The sequence below is a fragment of the Hyperoodon ampullatus genome (assembly GCF_949752795.1).
Source record: "Hyperoodon ampullatus genome assembly, chromosome: 1".
In the NCBI taxonomy this organism is placed as follows: Eukaryota; Metazoa; Chordata; class Mammalia; order Artiodactyla; family Ziphiidae; genus Hyperoodon; species Hyperoodon ampullatus.
This window is the reverse complement of record NC_136914.1, coordinates 190,652,270-190,672,429: the sequence shown is the minus strand read 5'-3', so window position 1 is coordinate 190,672,429 and position 20,160 is coordinate 190,652,270.

Sequence of the window (20,160 nt, the reverse complement as noted above, 5' to 3'; positions counted from 1 at the left end):
CGTCTCACCATCCAAGCCTGTAATGCTGACTTCTCGATGCCTCTATTTCAACCTTATCTGATGTCTCTGAGTCTGAAGTCTTGCTGTATTGTTTTCTCCGGAGAGTAAACTGCTTCCTCTTATGGAAGTAAGGATGGTTAGGCTGACTTTACTAGTTGGGGAGAAGATCTGGAGTTCTAACTCCTTTTTGGTGGTTGTTTACATCAACACAAATGTATTACCTTGCAGTTCTGTAAGTCAGAAGTCTGACATGGGTCTTACTGGGCTAAAGTCAGGGTTGTCCTTCCTTCCTAGAGGAGAATCCATTCCCTTGCTTTTCCCAGCTGCATTCCTTGGCTCTCGGTCCCCCTCCTCCCTTTTAAAGGAGCAACAGCAGGTCAAATACATCTCATGTTGCATTTCTTTGACCTCCTGTCTGCTTACCTCTTTCACTTTTAAGGACCCTTATGATTACATTGAATCTGTCTAGATAATCCAGGATAATCTCCTTAATTTTTTTACTGTGGTTAAAAACACAATATAAAATTTACCATCTTAACCTTTTAAGTGTATAATATAGTAGTATTAACTATATTCAGATTGTTATGCAGCAGGTCTCTGAAACTTTTTCTTCTTGCAAAACTGAAACTACACCCACTGGACAACTCTCCTCTTTCCCCTGCCCCAGCCTCTGGTAAACACTTCTATTTTCTAAGAGTTTGACTACTTCAGATGCCTCATATAAGTAGAATCTTCTAGTATTTACTTTTGTGATTGGCTTATTTTACTTAGTGTAATGTCCTCAATCAAGGTTCATCCATGTTGTAGCATATGATGGGATTTCCTTTTTTTTTTTAAAGAGTAACTAATATTCCATTATATGTATATACCACATCTTCTTTATCCATTCATCTGTTGATGGACATTTAGGTTGCTCTCACCTCTTGGCTACTGTGAATAATGCTGCAGTGAAGATGGTTGTGCAAATACCTCTTTGAGATCCTGCTTTCAATTCCAGGCAAGGGTTAATACACCCAGAAGTGGGATTGTCGGATCATGGGGTAGTTCTATTTTTTAACTTTTTGTAGAACCTTCATGCTGTTTTCCATGGAGTGGCTGCACCATTTTACATTCCCACCAACAGTGCACAAAGGTTCCCTTTTCTCCACGCCAACACTTGTTGTTTTGGTTTTTGAGAGTGGTCATCCTCACAACTGTGAGATGGTATCTCATTTGGTTTTGATTTTCATTTCCCTGATGATTAATGATGTTGAGGATACTTTCATATGCTTGTTGACCATCTGTACATCTTCTTTGGAGACGTGTCTATTCAAGTTTTTTAACTGGGTTATTTGGTTTTTAGTGTTGAGTTGTAGAAATTCTTTATATATTCTGGATATTAATCCCTTATAATATGTATAGTTTGCAAATATTTTCTTCTATTTCATAGGTTGCCTTTCCACTCTGATTGTTTCCTTTGCTGCACAGAAGTTCTAAAGTTTGATACAGTCTCATTTGTCTATTTTTAAAGCTTTTGTTGCCTAAGCTTTTGGTGTCATAGCCAAGAAATCGTTGCCAAATCCAGTGTCATGAAGCTTTCCCCCTATGTTTTCTTCTAGGAGGTTTATAGTTTCAGGTCTTACATTTAGGTTTTTAATCCGTTTTGAGTTAAGTTTTATATATGGTATAAGGCAAGGGTCTAACTGCATTTTGTACAGACTTTAGTCAGTCCCCCTCTTCTCAGCTCCTTGCTGTCTTCTCCCAGGAACCAGAAGCTGCATGTCCTGAGCCTTTCTGGAGCATTCGGCTGGATTTTCGTTTGCTTCTCAAGCTTCGTTTGCTTCTCTTTTGTTTGCTTGCCTGTTCTGCTCTGCTCTGTTCTGCTCAGCAGTCATCTCTGCCTTCAGCTTCCAAAATGCCATTGATGTCTGTTGTCTTCACTAATATACTTTTCTGTTCTTTTTGTCCTTATGGATTTATATCTTTTGTCCTCTTTGCTATAATTTTAATGGGGTTGAGAAGGAAGTAGAGATAAACAGACCTATTCCATTGGGCATCCATAATCCCCAAATCCATATTGCTTTTTAAAATGATATTTAAAAGACTTTTAAAAAATGATACCTCATATTTGCTATTGTTAGATCCTACCACTGAAAATAATTGTTCAGTCTATTTCTTTGCTTCTCTTTGTTAACCAATTTCTGTCAAGGGACCTATAAGCATCCAAAGCTAGCATTAATTAAAGTTATTTTCCCAAACATTATTTTATTTTTCAAAAAAACTTGAATATAAGGTGACACCCTATTTCCTGAGTTATACTTTTTTTAGGTGGGCGGAACCCTTGATTTATCTTTAGGTATATGCACTGTATGTTGGTATCATCAAAAGATGATGTTCTTTTATATAAATATATTTTACTCTGAAGCTTTTTTAAAAAAATTAATTAATTTATATTTGGCTGCGTTGGGTCTTCGTTGCTGCATTTGGGTTTTCTCTAGTCGTGGCGAGCAGGGCTACTCTTCATTGTGGTGCGTGGGCTTCTCATTGCAGTGGCTTCTCTTGTGGAGCACGGGCTCTAGGCGTGGGCTTCAGTAGTTGTGGCTCGCGGGCTCAGTAGTTGTGGCACACAGCCTCAGTAGTTGTGGCTCGCGGGCTCAGTAGTTGTGGCACATGAGCTTAGTTGCTCCGCGGCATGTGGGATCTTCCCAGACTAGGGCTCAAACCTGTGTCCCCTGCATTGGCAGGTGGATTCTTAACCACTGCACCACCAGGGAAGCCCACTCTGAAGCTTTAATTGAACACTTTTAAGCTAATGTAATGGCAAGAGAGTCCTTTTTGTTTGTTTTTAGTTAGTTTGTGACAGTGGCTTTCTATTGACTGTGTTTGATTATTTACAAGGATAGTGCTATTTCTTACAGATAGGATAAAGATTGGTTAAAATGGGAGATTGCTTGGTATGACTAGGTCCTTAGGGACTATCAAGAGTAGTTTTTTGTTCCAAGAATTGTTTCCTCACAAAGTTTAGCCTGTTAGTTGTCTTAAGATAGGAACCCAGTTTGGTCCATGCAGATCCCTAGGACTTTTATCCTGGGGTCCATGGATGGGCTTCAAAGAGTTGAAGATCCTCCTGAAATTTGAGTGGTAGTAGAATAGTCTTAGCTATCATCAGATATTCAATGATGAGGGGTTTGTGTGATCCTGAAAAGAGTTGAGAACCCACTTCTAATAGATTATTATAAATAAAAAAAAAATGTTGCTGATTAAAAGAAACACGATCAAAATGAAATGCCACCTTGCTAGATGCCATTAGATTCCACATTCTTTCACAGGTAAGTACAAATGACCATAAATAGGGACTAAATGAACAACTTTCTTTGTTCTTTGTCAGATGCAAAACATTATCTCTATCTTCCTGGTTATGCACACACCCATTTACACACATATAACTATGAAAGGTATCATTCGTGAGGGTAATGTTTTAGCCTAGAGAAATGACCACCTTTTTATCAGTCATCTTGTAAAGAGGGTAACTTAGGAGTTACCCTTTGTTTTCATAGTGAAACTGCTATACTTTATTTGTGAACATCAGTTATTTGTTGAGAGTTAAAGATAGTAGATAAACATATAAAAGGAGAGATACCTGTATGTGATAGAGGGTTACAGACTTTTGTTTTCAGTTAAGAAAAGATGGGATAAGTTTATGTTATGTATATTTTATGACAATTTTTATTAAAAGATTGAGGAAAGAAAGAAAGAAAATAACGAAAAAAGATGGGGGTGACAAAAGATGGGATGGGAGGTGGGGAAAGTCAGTTGTGAATTTTTGTTTCCAGTCTAATACTTGAAAACTTAAATGCTTTTCTTTATAGTGAGGTGTCCTGGATTGATAAGGTCAATTTCAATGTAGGAATTTCATGATTCCATTTTCAGAGTGGTTAAGCTTAAATTGCTCTTCTATTCTAGGTACACCATTGAGTTCTTTGGGATGCACAGAAGTGTCTGGCTGGGAAGCTTATGAAATAGAAGACAAGACCCTGCCTCAGGAAGCGTACATGAGAATAAGTTTAAAGGAACCCAGCGATAAATACAAAACAGTAGCTGTTGGAGGTATGTCATGACTTAGAGCTTGGATTGAACCTGGTGTGGCACACTCTGTACTAAGTCAAGTTGAGCCATTCTCTGGGAACCTTCTTAGAGCAGAACCTCACCCTCTGGCCTCAAATACAGTAGTGGCTATTGTTCTCTGAACTTGACTGTGTAATGGGATGTCACTCTTAACTCTTTCTTAAACAACTTTGACTCAGCCCCTCTAGAGTCCTTCCTATTGCCTGGCAGACAATAAAGATGACAGTAAAAAGGCAACATTTGACTATGGACAAATGAAAGCCATAATAAATTTCTAGCCGGATACCTCACTGCCTTCTCTTCTGGGAATGGGACAGTCAGTATCAAAGCTCAATGAATGTGTGTCCTTTGAATCAGCTGTTACTTACTGGCTTTTCTCTACCCTGTTTGACATCAAGGCCATATCTGAGTCTGACTCGGTGATAGCTGCATCTGATTCACTGGTTCCCTGTTAGTCATTGAATTTGACCTGCTTGTCTCCTTGACCCCTCAAGTTACAGTGTTAAGTGGTTACTTCATTTTCTTGCTTAGAGCGATAATTCTTTACTCCTCAACCAACTTTATCATCAAGGTCAGGGTAATGCATTATTTCACATCCTTCGACCTTCAGTGATGTATGGCTTTTGATGCACTGGCTCCTTTTTTATGGTATAGCCTATGCCATGTTGTGTGTCATCTTGATCCTTTAGGGGTTCTTTTTCCCAATCTACCAATATAGAACACTTTAAATATACCCTGTGCCAAGTAGTTTATATCTTTGATCATCATACCATCATGAGAACATTAAACAAGTCCCACTTTCTAGATGAGAATGCTGAGGTTCCAAGTGGTTAAATAACTGGCCTACTATTTCTCAGAGAGTAAATGGCAGAAATGGGATTTATAGCATTTAATTAGCATATTAAAATCAAGTATTTTATAATTTTACTGAGAGTATATTATCGGTATGTGACATTATTAAAATATGCCCTCTTTCTAACATACGCTCTGACGTCTTTGTTGATACATTCTGAATTGATTATGAAGGCAGTATAGGAAGTGTGAGTGGACTTTGATGTTTCTGATACAATCCTGTAGTGTCTGTGACATTTGTACCAGTACCCAGATCCTTTCAATATAGTTAGTGAAGATGATAAAGACAAGGAATGATGAAATTTTGCTAGAAATCTTCTCATGTATTTCACAAATTTGTTTCAGAGCCTGAATCCTTTAAAATGTAGGACATGTATTCAAGTGCTTAGTCTTGGCTCAAGTGGTCACTTTCAGTATGTATAGCTGGGAAGTTTCCCTGAAGGATGTGAGTTTTAAGTTTAAGTGAGTTTAAGAATAAATCGTATCCACTTTTTTTTTTGTCCCCAATAGTGGGCAACATGAGTTGAAAATCTGTGTATTTAGACTTCTGAAATATTTTTATTAAATTAGCAGAGGCTATATATACTGATAAGTATTTTAAATCCTCACTAAAATCCTGGGAGGTTGGTGTGGTAACCTTCTTTGAAAGATGAATAACCTGAGGCTTGTGACATTATGAAACTTGCCCAAGCCCGTGCAGTTAGACAATGGTAGAGCCAGAACTTGAACGTAGATTTGTCTGATTTCACGGACTGTGCTTTGAACAATTACGTTGCCTTCACTGATTAGACGGTGGTGACATTTAGATTGCAAATGTGGCCAAGGATTTTTTCCTGCTTTACATTAATACAAAGGCAGTCTTAAAACAAACAGTTAAATAAGCCTCACCCTCACAGAAGCAGAGGCTTCTAGATAGCCTGGTGTTGTCACTGATGGGGTTGCATCCAAACAGTGACAATTCTGTTATGATGGACTGAGAACTGGGAGGTGTGCCTTCCCGGCTGTGTGTCCTTTCCCACACTGAGCCTAGTACGCTGCCGGGAGCAGTTAGGCTTGGCTCACCTGAACTGTTGGTGAGCAGCTGTTCCTTCCAAAGCAGTTGTGGCTGGAGTTTGGCTACAGAATCACACAGCTCTTGCATTTGTATATGAGTCTCAAAATTTATGAAATATACAAACCTTAGAACTTCAGGTTTATTGTACCAATTTTACTAAAAGTAAAATTTTTTTGATTTTAAATTTACTTTTTTCCTAATTCTAAACAGAAAATTTGATGAGCATTAACAAGTTCAAACAACAAAATACAAACCACCACTCAGAGGTAGCTTCTGGTAATATTTTGGTGTGGATGCTGCCAGTTTTTTTTCTTACAACTACGTATACCTTGTAAAAAGTACAAAATTAGGATTATAGTGTTCTAGATCTTTTTTTACTCAGTATAACTATAGCGTTTTCCCCCTGTTTTTAAGTTTTCTTTTACAACATGCTAAAAAGTGGCTACAAAGTGTTCCATGTGGGTAATAACAGAAGTTATTCCATCTTATTATTAGGTAGACCTAATCCTCATTCAATTCAGTTAGTACCTCTCCAGATTAGGCCACAGGGGTAGGACAGAACTATTAAAATAAACAAGAACTCCATAATTGCCACTAGTTTTTATATATCTTATAAAATAACTAATGAGGGTTAAGATATGATGAGAAAACCCAGATCACTTCCTCTGTCACATTATACAGTGAACCTGACTTGTAAATTTCACAGTACAAATGCATGAAGGGAGTACTGGAAATTCCCTTTAGGCTTGTAAATTTTGAAACCTCCTTTTTCTTTCATTGAGGTAACCCATCTATGACAAGTAACTTCAGTTTTCCCGTGGTTAGAAGAAACTTCTCAAATTCTTATTTGCAGATAGTTTGGCCCTACTAGTTCCGTAATGTACTTGATGCTTCATGTACTAGTTAACTAAGCATTTTTTCCCCTCTTTTTTTTCGCAAGGAACCCCAGGCCTCATGAGTGATGCTGCTTTACAATTCTTAGAAACATTCACCATGCAGTACAAATATGGCTTCTCCTGAACTGAAGTTCTGTGCTCCTAGGGGGTCAGAGTTCTCAAATGGTGATTACAGCTGAGATGGGTCAACATTTAATAGATGCATTCTACTTAGGCTGATATGAAGCCGGGTCTACAATGTATTGTTCCTTTTTATTCTTCTCTAAAGGCATCACTGTTAAGTTAAATTATCATCATTATCATTATATCATCATCCTCACCAGGCCAGTGCTTTTCAGACATGGTTCCTTATTGCCCTTGAAATTCCAACATACCTGGGAGTGGGTTACAGGTGAGGGAGGAGGGCAAGGCCTTTGACCACCTTCTTGTCTCATCGACCGACAGCTCTGCTTTTATATGTTTTATATAGTGAACTTCCACAGAGTTTTGTTTAAAGAAAGTTTTGTTTACTTCCTTAAGGAAGGAAAGACTGCGAATCACTGTGGTGTAGTGAACCTACAGGAGGATGAAAAAGAGAAAGAAGATAGATGTTTGCACAGTATTACTTCCAGTGTTCATTATGCCTGTAATTCTCCTGCAGGGACACAATCCCTCTTGGGTTTGGAACTCAACCATAGGCCCTCCAGTTGGAATTCCCATAGACAGACCTGCTTTTAGGGCAGTGGTTTCCCTAGAGGTGCCTCAGAAGTTCTAAGGTTAGGAGAGATGGAGTGATAGCCGTACAGTCCTTGGTGGTAGAAAGTAACTTTTGGTGATGGGGTCAGTGAATGGTACTAAGTATACCCCTGCAAGGTTAGCCCTGGGGGACTGGTCTCTATATTCTGGTTGATGTGGGTAGTGTGAGGGCATTCTTGCCATCAGAGTGATGTGGTGCGTGATATTGAGCCTGACAGTCTGTGAAATCTCCTTTATCTATTTCTAGATTCTTTTAGAGCATTTTGGGTGGGCTGTCTTAAATTGAAGATTGATATGAGTGAATCACAGAACTGACCCCTCTTGAATCAGGCACTTTAGCTATGTTTGTGCCACAGCTCAGTGGATTAAGTAAAGACTTTCCCTAAAGACCAGCTTGGTAATATTTTTTAAACAAAATTTTGCTCCTTTTCAATTTTTTCTTTAGTGAGATATATTAAATATACTTATTTTATGCTGATAATTCCAGTATTTGAATTCTTTTCAGATCTGATTTCATTTGCCTGTTTCTGTTGGTGCTCATTCATAGTATCGTATTTCCTTGTGTTTATGATTTATTGGCTGAACTCATGTTCCTTGCAGTTTTTATCTGTGTGAGTTCTTTAGGGTCAAGATTAAAGATAGGTTTTCCCAGGGAGTATTTATATTTGCTTCTGCCAAGTACCTGTAGGTACCATCAATCTAGACAGTCTTTAAATTAAATTCTCTGCTTGAGCTTTCTTGAAGGATACAGTACGAATTTAGACCACAAAACCACACGAGTACTAGTTGTTGGCTGTGAATTCTCAAGGGAGATTTTCCACCCAGACCACTGCCATGCCTCACCTCACCCCCCAAAAAGGTGCTGGGGATAAAAAGCAGTTTCTCTTCTCTTTTGATGGAGCAAGTTTACTTCTCATTCATTGCCCATATCCTGAGGGTATAGTTCTGTAAAGTTCCAATTTTATGCCAGGAGCTCTTAAACTCACCAGCTTGAGGAGTCTTGGTTTTATCTACTCTCTTGCTCCATGTAATCGTTATAATAAGTTCAAGGTGACCAGGGTTCTGGTTTTGTTGCTTTCTTACTTCCCAGCTTTCCTACTTTGACTGTCTCTTACTTTATTGTCGCCTCACTGGTACATTTAAAAAGATATTATATTTTCTTCTTTATTTTTATTTGGGAGAGTAGTTTAAGATATCTGTTGTGTCATTCTGCATAAATGGAAGAATGAGTAGGTTTTTTGTTGAGTAGGCGCTTCTAATAGATGAGGTGGGAAGATATTTAGGGCAGAGCTCAAAAAATTATTAAAAATTTAGGTACAAGCCCAGCCTCCCCTTTTAATTTGAGTGTCTGCCGTGTACAGTTGGATTAGGTCAGGAATGAGGTGGAGAATAATTCCTTGTAATATGCTTTCTGAGTTGGTGGGGACTTTGATGTCTTTGACACATTATTTATTGAGATGAGATTTATTTTTGTTCATTGATTTGATTAATTGTCCAATATTTTCTGATATCCTATAAGTTTACCTTTCTAGGTAAGATTCCTAAGTAACTCCCCCACTTTATGGGGGTGTATCTGTTATATTTCGTTATGTGATATCTGCCATAGGTCCACATGATGATGTCCTGAGAGGCTCTGGTCTATGTTGGTCCATTTATTCAATATTATTTCATTTGATTCTGAATTAGTGGAATATTATTTGAAAGTGAAAATAGTTGCAATTAATATAATATTAATAATAATTAATATGCCAGTGATACAAAAAAGAAATCAGTCTCAAAAAGAAATTCTTAATGTTATGGTTTAAATGTACAATGTGAAGATCCTGTGGAATCAGTTTTATGATTTGAAAATTCAGCTGCCTTGATACTCTTTGGGCACTAAATAGGAGTTTAGCAAGAAGCATTGCCATCTGACAGAAATATGTAATACGTACATGTGCCACTCACTAACCTAAATGAATTACACACTCTGTTGTGAGCTTTAATTTTCTTGTTTTGAGACTCTCACATTAGATTAATGTTGCAGAGGAGGACCTGCTATCAGGGTTACTGATCTAACGCAGGTAGCCTTTCCTGGTCCATCCGTCACTCTGTGTTGCTACATTAGAACACAGTTTCCTGGAAACAGCGATATATTTGGGATGACTTAAACTAATGACTACTTTTTTTGAGCATGTAGCATGGTGCTAAGCAAATGTGAAATGGAATAAATGTTGACTTAAATTGGAAGAAAGCTCAAGTTATGATGATTAGGGTAGGGATAATGATTGCCTGGAACAGTTATATATTTTAGATTATGAAAATTAGTAGTGTGTTTTAAATATTTGCCATGGAAGGAATCAGAAACATACCATGGTAAGCGTGCCAGCTGGATTAATAGCATGATTTGTCAGCTTCACACTTACATAAGACCATATTATGGTTAGGAATTTTAAGATTAATATTTGAAGGGCTTGGGGATGTTTATTTATTATGATTTTTTTGAGTAGCTGTGTTTGGAAGTTTTAATTTTGTAAAATGTGTTAGCTTAACAGATCTTCACATTTAGTTCTGAAAACATGGCTGTTTGTTTTTAAAATATTGTAATGTTTACTTTGAATTGGCATTGGTGGAAATAGTTTCTAAGGAGGAAAATGGTTTGCATCCCACATTATAAATATTTTCAGGCTTTTAAACTATTTGATCCAAAGCATCACTATTTATTATTTTTTGCTCAAAATTTGAGAACTTAGAATTTTCCTAGTGTTTTTTTTTCTTATCACAGTTATATTTTTCAGCAGAGTACATTTCTGAGAATTATATCATTGATATTTTTAATAAGTTGAATAAATTTAGGTTGACAAGGAAAGTTCACTAATTTTAGAGGAATTCTTAAGAAATCCTTTAGTAAAATGAAGAAAGCTTTCTTTTTTTTTTTTTTTTTTTTTTTTTTTGGTGGTACGCGGGCCTCTCACTGCTGTGGCCTCTCCCGTTGCGGAGCACAGGCTCCGGATGTGCAGGCTCAGCGGCCATGGCTCACGGGCCCAGCCGCTCCGCGGCATGTGGGATCTTCCCAGACCGGGGCACGAACCCGTGTACCCTGCATCGGCAGGCGGACTCTCAACCACTGCGCCACCAGGGAAGCCCCAAGAAAGCTTTCTTGATGTGAATAGTCTTCTCTTTTTTATGCAGGGGTTTTTAATCTTGGGGCACCCTTTTGATAATTTTTTTTAATATCACATTCAAAGATATATTGAGCATTTTTTTGACTGCATATATTTATTTCTACCTACATTAATTTGGGAAAGAAACCATAATAGAAACAAAGATTATATAAGTAATAGCTCATTTTTAGAATCTTTTTCTTCCTAAATATTTGGTGGGAAAATGTTAATTATTAATGTATGCACTTTCAAACTTCCACACAGTCAGAAAAGCAATTGTTAAAACAGATATTTGAAGACATAATTATTGTCCTAACATTCTCAACATTCTATTGCTTTTCTCTTCTGTCAAAGTGAATAATCAAAGTAAACTAAAACTTAGTTGTCTTTTTTAGTGATTGGGCCCTGTCTGGGTGAAGAACACATAAATGACATCTCTTTGTAATCCAGAATCTGGTTTTTTTTTTTTTTTTGGCTGCACCATGCAGCATGCGGGATCTTAGTTCCCCAACCAGGGATTGAACCCATGCCCCCTGTATTGGTAGTGCGGAGTCTTAACCACTGGACCGCTAGGGAAGTCCCCAGGATCTGTTTTCAAACTCACTCCCCTCTTAAACTTTGTTTTCTGTACAGGAATGTATAATGTCTTAGGCTCATCAGGTAGAATAATCCAGAGTGATCTCCCTCCCATGGATTTATAGCAGTTATTTATTTTTTCCCTCTTTTGCTCCTTAATCCTTAGCTGGCCTGTGCCATCTCTGACATCATTGTTCTCATTATTTAAATTAAAATTCTACTGACAGCTTCCGATAGTCTGAAACTGTTAGAAGATAATAATATCATAATATTATTAATAATAAGAAGAAGATAATAATACCTGCTGTGTACTGTGTGCCTTTTAAATCCTAAGGTCTTTATTTACATGATCTCTAATGAGAACCCTGGAACCTTGAAGGGATATTCATGAACTTCCTTCATGCAGCAAACTTTGGGCGTTACATTTATGTTTTAGACCCTCATTTAGATAAGTTAGGTTGTGAACAAAGGGAAAAAACCCTAAACAAGCCCCAGACTTGTACCATGGAGCTTATAGCCTAGTGGGAGAAAGAGGCTAAACTAGATGAGTAACATCTAGTAAAATACATGTGTGCTAGATGGTGATCAGGGTTCTGGCAAAAACTGAAGCAGAGAAGTGGGTGGGAGTGTGGTGTGTGTGTGTGTGTGTGTGTGTGTGTGTGTAAGTAACGTGTTTGCTGTAGCACAAATTAGGGAGGGCAGGGAAGGCCTCAGAGGGAAGGTAACATGCAAGTAAGGTCATGAAGGAGGGGAGGGAATGAGTTTGCTCATTCTGGGGCAAAAGCTTCCCAGGCAGGAAGATAGTAAGAACAGAGGCCTGGATACTTTCTTTGTTTCAAATCCAGGAAGCCAAAGCTCAGCCTTGCCCAAGGTAACACAGTTCCAAAGCAACAGTTCGCTGGTTCACACCCTGATCTGTCGCAGTCAAAGCCCTCACTCTTTCTGCTACCCTGGGTGACTCTAAAAGGAAATTTGTATTCATCTCAGGATGCTTTCCAGCTCCTAACAAAGTGCATTGTACATCGTGAGCACTGAAGATCAACCATGCTGCTCTCAAGCAAAAGTAATAGATAGGTAGGTAAACAGATAGATTAGTTTTCTCTACTCAGCTAGTAGAACCTCAAAATGATAACCTCTTCCTCAAGTCTCTTAAGAGGATTAAGAAAAAACTTTTAGCAAACTACCCTTTCTGCTTTTTCTTTTCTTTCTTTGAAAAAAATTTTTATTAGTATTTTGCTTTAAAAATCTCTGTTCTTGTTTATTTGTGAGATTTCAAGAGTACACTCCTAATTGTGTACAAACTGACACAAGCAGTAGTTTAGAAGGGAGATTATACGACAGTAACAGAGACAGACGGGATGGTTTTTTCTGTGTTCCCTTTAAGAGATATTGCTCTTTTGTTGTTGTTGTGTACGTGGAACCTGTGAAAAGGGAGTTCACTAGGATCACGGTATACAGTGTCATTTTTAAGTCTGAATAGTGAAAACATTCATTGGTAGCAGATTAAGTGAAGGTATCACGTGGGCTGTGAACCCAAAGACTTGCCTTTGGGGCATCACCTTGTATCGAGCACCATTCTACCACTTGTCTCATGTTCCCTCCAAGAGGGATAGCAGATCACTGGTCATGACTGACATTTGGCACTGGCTGCCTGAATTTGGGGTACTAGCTGTGATTTGAGTCCATGTGTGCTACTTTTTGTTCTTGGTCAGAATGAAGACAAATAATTTTTAAAGTTCTTTTTGGATAAAATATTTGTTAACCAGTGTGCTGTTTATGGCATTGTGATTTTGATATTAATTATGGTGAAGTAACCCTGACACTCATTCTTAGAATCCTGACCCAAGTGATCTGATGTGGGGTTTTCTGGTCAGACTCATTGGATTTTAGTGGCTATAAGAACCTAGTTTAATATAACTATTCTAGGGTTATCTTCCTCTTGGAACCAGTTTGTGAGGATGACTGAAAAGTTAGGGTGGAGGCTGAAAGTTTGGCAAGTAGGCTAAGTAGACTAATCATTTTCCTTTGTATGGGCCTTGCCTTCTTTTTTGTATAAGAAAAGAGTTACGTCTGTAAAGAGTGTGAGATTGTACTGAATTGATTCAGGTGACATTTGAGGGAAACATTCTTGTTCCAAAGATGTTTGTGTATTTCGAGTGGATTTTACGAGCTACTCTTTGAGATAAATAAATGTTTGGTAATCACTTCGTTCTCTGGCCTTGGTAGCAGTTCTATCCAACAGTAGTTCTTGTCTCCTTTTATTCATAGCCTCTATTTGGTGGTGCTGTTTTTTCCACTTTTATGATATCTTCTTCTTCAAAGTGCTGCTTTGCATGTGGCTCTCCTGGCCTCTCCAACTCATCACTCTCACCTTCAACTCCCAATGATACCTGGATTGGCATCTCTGTTGATCCACTCAAAGAATATACATTGAGCACCTGTTCCCCAGTAGACACTGTTCTAGGTACTGGGATACAACACTGAGCCAGACAAGTGCCCTCTTCTCATTGCATGGGGGTGGGGAGAACAGACAAAGAACAGACAAGCATGTCAGGTAACGACAAGTTTTAGGAAGAAACATAAAGCAGGGATAGGGTATGGAGTGATGGTGAGAATGGCATCTTCCACATGGTGTGTTTGAGTGCTGACTGCAGGAGCAAGCCTCAGTCAGGGGGATCTGAGGAGAATGGGCTTCAGGCAGAAGAAACTGCAATTGCAGAGACCCCAACGGGAGAGTGTATGAGTGATGGCCAAGGGGCTGGGGTGGCTACAGTGCAGTGAGTGAGGGGAGAGTTTTTGGGTTTTTTTGTTTTTGTTTTTGTTTTTGTGGTACGCGGACCTCTCACTGTTGTGGCCTCTCCCGTTGCGGAGCACAGGCTCCGACGTGCAGGCTCAGCGGCCATGGATCACGGGCCTAGCCGTTCTGTGGCATGTGGGATCTTCCCGGACTGGGGCACGAACCCGTGTCCCCTGCATTGGCAGGCGGACTCTCAACCACTGCGCCACCAGGGAAGCCCTGAGGGGAGAGTTTTAATATATGAGTTTGGAAAGGTAGTTGGGGGCCAGCTCATCGAGCACCTCTGTAGGCTATGATATAGTCTAGCTTTTGCTGTGAGTGAGGTGAGACGGTACCTGTGGTCTTAAGCAGAGAAGTGACTTATGATCTGACTTATGCCTTAAATCCCTCTGGTTGCTGTGTGAAGACTGTCCCACAAGGGACACAAGAGGATGCATGGAGACCAGGTAGGAGGCTATTGCCAAAGTCTAGGCCAAGATGCATAAGCCTGGACCAGGGTGGAAGGAGTAGTGAAGGGATAAGATGTGGTGAGATTCCGGATATATTCCTGAAGAAAGCACATAGAATTTGGATATAAGTTAGAGATGGATTTGAAAAAAAGAGAGGCATTCCAGATTTCTTCCAAGATTTCGACCTGAGCTGCTAGTAAGTTAGAGTTATTATTTACTGAGATGGGAGAAGAGCACAGGGGGAAAATGTTGTGGTTATAGGGCGGGTGGGGAGTAAAGTCTTTATTAATTAAAATAACTTTAATTATTATTGTTAATAATTAAACAATACCTGTTAGATATCTGAGTGAGAATGTTGAGAAGGCAGCTGGCTATTTGAACCTGGAGTTCAAGGAGTCCAGCCCAGAGGCATCTTTTTAATTGAGAGTTGTCCTGGAAGAGATGGTATTTAAAACCATGGGTTTGGATGGGAGCACCTAAAGTAGTTCTCAAAGTATAGTAGGGACCCATGAGTTCCTTGGACTTTCATAGGGAGGTCAGCAGAGTTAAAACTTTTTATAATAATACTAAGACGTACAGTTCAGTAGTGTTTTCCAGAGACTATGTGTGACATCATAGCAGATTGAATGCAAACACAGTTATGGGAATCTGCTGTTTTCTATTAAGCTAGGTATTAGGGAGATTTTAAAAAAATGTAAAATGATGCTATTCTTCTTACTCATATATATGTTTTTATTTTGGAAAATGTATTTTCTATTAAAATATGTTATTATATGTTGATAGGGCTTATAGTTGCTTTTAGATGAATTAATAAATATTTAAAAGTTTTCTCAGTTTTTAATACAGTAATTAACTATAGGTATAACCCTCATACACAAAAATTTTTTGAGTTCCTTGTCAGTTTTTAAAAGTGTAAAGGGGTCCTGAGACTAAAATGTTTGAGAACTGCTGACCTAGAAAGCAAATGATAATAGGGAGGAGAGCTGAGCATTGAATGAGCCTCTGGGCACTTACAGAGATAAGGAAGAACCCACAAGGATGGGTGAGAAGCAACTGCTGGAAAGAAGTCAGACAGTGGAAAGACTGTTAGGTGTTCCGGGGGCCAAGTAAAGAAACAATTTCAAGTGGAAGCAAGAGAACAACCATGTCGTGTGCTGCCGAAAGGTCATACATATTAAATGAAAATCGTGGACCAACCATTGGCTTTCGCAATGTTGGAGGTCATTGTTTATTTTGAATTGGCTAGTTTCAGTAGAGGGGATAAAAGTAGGCTCAGGAGAGAATAGAAGAGAAGGGATTTGTATCACAATTAGAGTCCCGAGAGTGAGAATTCACTCACCCCATCACTTCATGTTGAGGCATAGCCTGACCAGCCTTCAGATTTACCTCGGATGGGAACCCACGCCAGGCAAACCAGCTCTGAGGTTGGGATGGAGGATGTGGGCAAGTGGTACAAGACGTAGTTATCTAATCCCCTGTGCTGTGGAGGTAATTTCCTTTAAAAGGTGGAGGGGTTATTTTTTCTCGACTTAAGAAACATGTTTATATGGAGTTAGTTGCTGAATATTTTTCTTTCTTAAAATTATTGTGTCCTTCAAAAGGAATAACTGAATTTATTATATTTACTTCTTGCATTTTATTGGTCAATATTAAATATTATGGTTTTCGAGGGAAAAGAAGTGATTTATTTTTCCCCCAGTGAGGTCTTTACCAATTTATATTAAATTTATTTACTTAAAATTTATGGTAATTTCTCTTCCACCCAACTGAGAGCTCTTTAACGATAAGGTGGAAGTTTTTCATTTTCATTGCCCTGGTGACTATCGTCTTGCCTGGAATACGGTAGGAATTTAATATTTTAGAATCGTAAGATATTAGAACATTTGGATTTATGCTTTATAGTTTATTTTTTGAGCGCTTTTTTCATTGTGTTGTTAAAAGTAAACTTTAAATTGTTGATGGGATAAATAAAATTAGATAAAACCTAAAGGGCAGGTTGTTTTTAATTCCTCTAGGTTGGAACAAATATCAAAAAGAGTATTTTGATAGGAAACAGATAATAGTTCTTTTCCCTCTGCTTTGTTTGGGTGTATATTTCAAAAACAGCGTGACTAGGGACTTCCCTGGTGGTCCAGTGGTTAACACTTCGCCTTCCAGTGCAGGGGGTGTGGATTGGATCCCTGGTCAAGGAGCTAAGATCCCACATGCCTCACGGCCAAAAAAACAAAACATGAAACAGAAGCAATGTTGTGACAAATTCAATAAAGAATTTAAAAGTGGTCCACATCAAAGAAAAAATGACTAAACTAAACACACACACCTTCTGTTTTGAGGCTTTAGAATTTGTCCCCCAGCGTAATAAGAGAAATACTTTTGACCTGTAAGAGACCATATCTCCTTCAGAACTAATTCAAAGAAATTTTTTTGTGAATTATCTTTTTTTAAAATTTTTATTTATTTATTTTTTATTTTGGGGGCTGCATTGGGTTTTTGTTGCTGTGTGCGGGCTTTCTCTAGTTGTGGCGAGCAGGGGCTACTCTTCGTTGCCGTGCACGGGCTTCTCATTGCGGTTGTTTCTCTTTGTTGTGGAGCACGGGCTCTAGGCACACAGCCTTAGTAGTTGTGGCACTCGGGCTCCGTAGTTGTGGCTTGCAGGCTCTAGAGTGCAGGCTCAGTAGTTGTGGCACACAGGCTTAGTTGCTCCGCGACATATGGGATCCTCCCAGACCAGGGCTCGAACCCGCGTCCCCTGCATTGGCAGTCGGATTCTTAACCTCTGCGCCACCAGGGAAGTCCCTGAACTATCTTTTACTTTGGGTATAATTTTACATACTATACAAGGTACAAATTTTAAGTGAACAGTTCAGTGAACCAGCATCTCTTTCAAGATATAGAACATTTCCGTCGCCCAGAAAATTCCCTTGTGCCATTTCCAGTCAGTTGTTCCAGCACCAAAGTAAATAGTAATGTGATTTCTATCAACAGAGCTTAGTTTTGCCTCTTGCAGAACTTTGTAGAGTTATATAGAATGTACTTGTGTGTCTGGCTTCTTTGGCTTCACTTAATGGTGTTTTTGAGAGTCATACTTATTGTTATGTGTATCAATAGGTTGTCTCTATGTTGCTGAGTAGTATTCCATTGTATGAATTTACCTATTCACCTATTGATGGACATTTGGGTAGTTACAACTTTTGGCTGTTGTGAATATAACTACGGTGAACATTATTATACAAGTCTCTTTGTGGACATGTTTTCATTTCTTTTGGATATATACTTGGAAGTGCATCACTGGATAAGTATATGTTTAATTTTATAAAAAATTGTCAAACATTTTCCTAAAGGGGTTATATAATTAAACATGCCCATCAGCAATGTATGAGAATCTCCAATATGGCCCAAGCCTTTGCCAACACTTGCTATTATTATCATTCTTTTCAGTATTAGCATTCTAGTGGGTGTGATGTGGTATCTTGTGGGGTCCTGACTTCCTTTATGATAATGATGTTGAAAATTTTTCATGTACTTATTGGCTATTCGGGTGTCTTCTTTTATGAAGTATCAAGTCGTTTGCTATTTTAAAGATTGGGTTGCATGACTTTTTTATTCTTGAAGTATAGTATAGTGTAGTAGTTCTTTATGTACTCTAGGTACAAGTCCTTTGTCAGATATATGTACTGTAAAGATTTTCCAGTTGGTGGTTGCTTTTTCATTTTCTTGATTATGTCTTTAAAAAAGCAGAAGTTTTAATTCTGATGAAGTCCAGTTTATCAGCGTTTTCTTTTATCCATAGTGCTTTGCCTACTTAATGGTCACAAAGACATTCTCCTATGTTTTTCTGCTCTATAGGTTTAGCTCTTATGCTTAGTTCTATATGAGGTGTAGAGGTCAGGATTCATTATTCTTTCCATATAGATATCTATTTGTTCCTGTCTAATTTGTTGAAAAGACCATCCTTATACCCACTGAATTATTTTGGCATCTTGGTAAAAAAAAAATCAGTTGACCATATATGCGTACCTCTATTTCTGGCCTCTTTTCTGCTGTGTCATTCTATTCATCTGTCCTTACACCATTATGGTATTTTGTTAGTGTCTTTGCCTGGTTTTTGTATCAAGGGCAAGTTGGTATATCCTTTTCCACCTATTTATCTGTGTCTTTGCATTTAAAATACATCTGTTTTAGGTAGTATGTAGTTGGGTATTACTTTTTAATGTCTTCTGACAATCTCTGCCTTTTAATTGGAATGTTTAGTCTATTTACTGTAATTATTGATATGGTTAGCTTTATATCTACTGTTTTATTGCTTCCTATTTGTCCCATCTTTTAGACATTTTCTTTTAATCCTGTATCTCCTTTTCTCCCTTCTTTTTGTTTAGTTGAAAATATTTTAGCATTACATTTTAATTTCTCTCTTAGATTTTCAGCTACACCTCTTCGTATGATGTTTACAGTCTCTCTGCAGATTATAATATTCATCCTTAATAAAAAGCCTTTTTGAATTAATATTTTACTACTTTGTATAAAATGTAAGAAACTTACAATATGGTTTCATTTGCCCGTCCCCATCCATTGCACTGTAGCCTTCATACAATTTATGTCCATATATGTTACAAAATATACAATTCAGTATTATACTTTTAATACAATATATGCTAAGTATATATAAAGTATTTGTATACACAAACTATATTTTATACAGTATATCTAATAAGTATGTCATAAGGGAATTAAGAGAAATAGTCTTTCATGTTTACCTACACATTTACTATTTCGAAGGTTCTTCATTCCTTTCTGTAGATTAAAATTTACATCTGGTATCACTTCTCTTCAGCTGAAGAGCTTTCTTTAGCATTTCTTGCAAGGTAGGCCTATTGGCAACAGATTCTCTCAGTTTTTATTTATATGGAGATTAAAAAATTTTTTCCTTTATTTTTGAAAGATAATTTTGTTGTAGATAGAATCCTAGGTTGATAGTTTTTTCTCTCCCCTTCTTTCGGTGATTTGAAGATTTTTTTGTCTTCTGGCCTCTTGTTTCTGATGAGATGTCTGCCTTCATTCTGATTATTGTTCTCACGTATAACATGTCTTTTCTGGATGCTTCTAAGATTTTGTTGTTGTTGTTATCTTTGGCTTTCATGGCTAGGTGAGGTTTTCTTGTGGCTGAGTTTTCTGCTTTTGTGTGTTGCTGGTTTTGCTCCATTTTGAAAATTTCTGGCCTGTGTTTCTTTACACATATTTTTCTGCCCCATTCTCTCTACTCCCCTTTAACATGTAAATTAGACCACTTGATACTGCCCCACAGGTCACTGAGACTCTTTTAAAAACATTGTTTTTTTTCTGTACCTCAGCCTGGATTCTTTATACTGACATATCTTAAAGTTCACCAGTCCAACCTGTTCACTGTTGTGTCCAAACTGCTATTAATCTAATCCAGTATGTTTTTATTTCAGATATTGTAGTTTTAAGCTCTAGAACTTCCTTTTTTATTTTTATTTTTTGCAGTTTCTATATGTCTCCTGAAATTTCCTATTTCTTTACCCATTATATCTATCTT